At 42.3% G+C, this 4,815-nt stretch overlaps 1 pseudogene; it reads right to left on the bottom strand.

Moving 5' to 3' along the window:
* Positions 1-922: 922 nt before the first annotated feature.
* On the bottom strand, positions 923-1,621 carry LOC101723152 (protein FAM3C pseudogene; annotated as a pseudogene).
* Positions 1,622-4,815: the final 3,194 nt, after the last annotated feature.

Genomic DNA, 4,815 nt, shown 5'->3' with positions numbered 1-4,815 from the left:
GACTGGTGAATTGAGGCCATTAACATTGATGGTTATAATTGATAGATATTGATTTATCCTTGTCATGATGTTTTACTCTTGTTGACTCTTTTATTTCTTATTTTTCCCCCTTTCCCTTTAGTGTTTTACCTTGCCTGGTGGCTTCCCTCTGTTGGTCCTCATGGAGTTGTGACTTTCATTGCTTTTTTCCAGGATATTGTATAGAATTGCTTGTATTGCTGGTTTGATGTTCATGAAATTTCTCAGGTGTTCTTTGTCGTGGAAGTATCTAATTTCTCCATCGATTTTGGAAGATAATTTGCTGGATACAACAGTCTAGGTTGGAAGTTTTTTTTTATAAAATGGAGTATTACTCAGCCACAAAGAATGAAAAACTAGAGTCATTTATAGCTAAATGGATGCATATTGAGGTCATACTCTTAAGTGAAATAAATAGGACACACATGTGTAAATACCGAACAGTTCCACTAGTGTGAGAAACCGATAGTGTAAACAAGAGTTAAAATGAGTAAAATGAATAATTGATCATTTGAAATAGGAAAAAAGGTCCAAAGATGAAGGAGTGAAGGGAGGGGAAGGGGAAAGGAAAAGAGGGAAAGGAAAAAATATGAGCAAAGAAAAAAAATGGAAATGACATCTATGTAAATAAGGAAGGGTGGAGGGGGTGAAGGGTGCATAGGTAATGGGGAAAAAAATAAGAACCAAGATATATCACATACAGGTACAAGCACCCAATGATAAATGTAAATGAATTGTATACCTAAAGTGTACCAATAAAATGTACCAATAAAATTAATTTTAAAAAAATAAACAATCAAGTAATGGACAAAAAAAAGAGAATGGTCATGCACACACTGAGGTAGCTGCATGCTATTAAAATATTTACACATAGTTTCTTCTGTATAGCTCTCCCATTAATAGTAAAAGGGCGCTTCCATCATTCTTGCTTCTGGGGGGTACATCCATTCATTTCTACAACTTCAGGCCATCCTTCGTATTTGTTTGTGTCCTTGTTGTTCTTTATGTGCTGTTCAAAAAGGCTTTTTGTCTTAATGCCCTTCCCACCACAGAAGACCCAGTTGTCTCTAAAAACAAGATTAGTAATAGATGTGCTCCTCAACTCAGCAATGAGCCGCCCTGCTTCATCATTCAATTTGGTTCCTCCATCATCATATGTTCCCAGTAAGACTATTGTTCCATCCTGTATGCCCTTCAAAAACTCAATAAAAGGTGCCACATCTCCTCCCCACATGTCAAAATATTTAATGGCTAATACTTCTCCTGTTTTGCCATTGGCCAAGGCAACATTGATCCCTCTTCCAACATTATCCTTAACACCACTCATCAACACACTGTCTTCCAGGCAGATTTTGGGTCCCGCCACATTGGCTGCTCCACTTGCCATTTTAAAATCAAAATGTTTCTCAGGGCAAGCTTTTGAGATTCCACATTTATATCTGGGAGGCTTCATAGAACGTGTAGCTGTGTCTAATGCTGACCTTGCAAATAGATTTCCTAAACTTGCATCCATTTTTATTTCAAATACTTGAGAAATAACATAAAACGTCACGAAAAATACTGCCACAGCTACCACCAACTTTGCAGCTCTTGCTGTTTTCATGTTTGGTTTTTCAGTCTATAGCTCTTTTCATTAAATAAGCTCGGGCCGAGCTTCTCGGCCTCGTGCCGCCTCCGGGCTCCCGGTGGTCTGTCCTGCCGTTCTCCACCTCCAGCCCGCGTGCCTCCGCAGCCTCCGCTGCCTCCGCTGGCCCTCACCATCGCCGGGGCCAGGAGGAAGCCAGCTGGCCTCCTGGCCTCCTCCCGCCCACGCCTCCCGGGTCACCGCCACGCCTCTGGGAAGCCGCGCCAGCCCCCTGGCGGTGGAGGACCCAGGGAGACGCGCCCACGCAGGCTGACTTCAATGGAGTTTTTAATGTCCTGAATATTTGTTTGAATCTATTTTATGGATTCCATTTTTTTCCTATGCTGGGCCCTCATAGTTTCCATCATGTTCCTGAGCTCCTCTAATTTTTTTTTATCTGTATCTGCTTTAGTGTTACTAATCATATCTTTCACGATGGTCACCATCTCTGGTGTTATCTGAGAAACTACTTCTGATTTCATTTTTCCAGATCCTCTGTCATTGCCAGTTCGGGGAGCCCAGGTGGTTGAGTATCAGGCTGTTCCATTTCATTGTCCCCCAGATTTCTCTTTTGTGATCTGGAAATCTAGATTTTAATTTTATTTATGTGTCTTCTCATTTCTATTTGGTTGATGTTGTTATTTATCTTTTTTGTTTAATTCCTGAGCTACTGCTTGTTAAATGCTTATTGCAAGTATCTAGTATTTAGAACTCTTGGGGAATGGCTACTTTTTGGATTGTCTTCCTGGTATAATTTGCCTTTGGGTTGAGTCTGCAATGGCCCTTAAGCAATCTCAGACTTGGTATACCAAGAAAGACACTTGGCTAGAATAATCCCATCAACTTGGCCTAAGTAATATAATCAGCATCAACAATAGCATCGAACGCAGCTTAGAAATTGACAAATTGTGGTAGCTACTATTCTGACACCTTTGACCTTGAACTAGACCCGTGGTTATATATCAAAATCAGGAACCGACCAAAATTATGTTTATAGTTAATAACCCCTTCAATATAGCAGCTATACCCTTTGGGAAGAAGACTTAGACGGAGTTGGGGGAGAGGGTAAAGAGATAAAAGGAAAGGGAGAAGTTAGAAATCTGGCTAGAGTACACAGGGAGATCACACAAACTTTGGGAAGCTTGTGAGGACAGGGGGGAAAGAGAGATGGAAGGAAAAAATAAAAGAACAGAATAAACTAACAGCAACAGGAAAACTAGAAACTGTATTTACTCTCCTATAAGAATAAGAACAATTGAGAAAAAGAGAAAAGGAAGAAAAGAAAAAAGAAGAGAAAAAATAAGACAATAACAGGAATAAGAAAGGAGGGAAGTGAAGAAGAAGAGATAAGAAGTAGAAAGAAAAAGAAAAGAGAATAGAGGGGGTCCCCTTCAAAATGTGTCTCTGCTGTCACTGGTAGACAATGTGGGCAGCAGCCTTCAGATCCAAGTCAGATAATCTTAGCAAGCCCACTGTAGTCCACTGAGATTCAAGCTGGTTTCTGACTGTGAGGCCAGAATTGAGGTCCATGATCTCCTGTGCCTTTGAACTCTGCACAGTTATACTGAAGGTTTGAGCCATCCCTTCCTCTGAAGCAAGTCTGGGTTCCAGTAGAAGGTGCTGATCTCACCAACCCACTGACTGCTATAGTCCTCTGTATCTTCACTACAGTGTCTCTCTTAGCTCTTCCCAGGGCCTTCAACTTTCTGACTTCTGGGGTTGAGGTTTGGGGCCTTTCCTCATTCAGCAGTCTTCTCTATGTCTCTTGCCCAAGTCTCCCCTCTGTAATCCTGTCTGCACAACGCTCACAGCTGCTATGGCACCTTTTGTGTGTGTCTGCTGTCCCAGTGCAAGGGAGTGGATGAGTGTTCCCTTCCTGTGGCCAGCCAAGGCTCTTTGTCTGACCCCATACCTGGTCTCAGAGCAGAGTGGGTGTCTCCGGCCCTTTGTAGTCAAGGCCCTGGATGGACCTGGGAGCAGAGTTTGGCTGGACCCATTCTCTACTTCACAATATAAATTCCCTTGATCTGTTGACCAGCTGCCAGCAGTCCACTGTGGCTGTTCATCTCTTCCCTTCTTTCTCTCAGGGTAGTAAAGTGACCCTGGGAGAAGAGACAAAAAAAAAAAAATTGTGGGGGAGCCCCTCTCCCCAAATGGCAGGCATGACCAGGCTGCTGTTCACTTTAGGTGAATTGAGTTTCCACTTTGCCATTTAAATTCCCTCTGTCTACTGACCAGCTGCCAACAGTCCCATCCCACCATGTCTGGGCAGCTTTTCCCTTCTTTCTTTCTGGGCTACAGAGCGGTCCTGCATGTATGCAGTGTCTTTGGGCTATGGGAGTTCAAGTTTGCACATCTTCCCCAGATGGCAACTGCATTCCAGTTGCTGAAGGCAGGAGATTCATTTAACAATTTTCTTTTCCTCTGGTGTTGGCCTTCAGGGGAACATTGTCTGGTGTTTTCATGCTACCTATGGTTCTACAGGCATCTCCCTTTTCAGGTCCAGGACTCTGTTTCTCAATGAGCAGCAGAGTTGTTTTTGAGGATCCTTGCTGGGGAGGGTACACTATGAATTCACTGGGTGGAGTGTCTTTGTTCTGCGTGATTAATCTAATTCTTCTGTAGTAATGTAGTAATGGGTCCTATTTTCTTCTTCTCCTCTGTCCATTCCCTTGATGTTCTTGCATGCCCTCTGCAGCCTTTTTTTTAGGGGGGAGGGTTAGATTGATGATTTCCTGGTATCAGCCAATTTCTCCTGGGAAAAATGTGGTGGTGACACTTACCATTCTGCTATTTTTCCTGGGCTAAGTTTTGTTGAGTATAAAAGAGATCGAACCTAATCCCTTACTTATTTAAAATATAATAATACCAGTGTATCTACTAAAATCCTTGTCCTTTTTAACACCACTGGAAAAGTAATGTGGAACCTATTAAGATCAAGTTAGCACAAGTTTGGTACAAGCTGTCAAGGGAGAGTTCTTCCTGTTTGTCATCTTCCTATCAAAGAATTGCACTGTTTTAACAAAACATGATTTTTGTGTCATTTCAAAGACTTTGAAGTATCATCACAAAGATAAATAGTACTCTTTGTTCTCTGAGCACCTCACAGGGACACAGGGAACTCAGAAGAATGTCTGTCTTCCTAGAGTTGCCCTTAGGCAGAAAATGGATGC

Source organism: Heterocephalus glaber, unplaced genomic scaffold (assembly GCF_053883595.1).
Source record: "Heterocephalus glaber isolate CG9 unplaced genomic scaffold, H.glaber_assembly_v1.0 deba00000331, whole genome shotgun sequence".
Taxonomy (NCBI): Eukaryota; Metazoa; Chordata; class Mammalia; order Rodentia; family Bathyergidae; genus Heterocephalus; species Heterocephalus glaber.
Note: the sequence above shows the minus strand (reverse complement) of the source record. Positions and strands in the feature narration are given on the sequence as shown.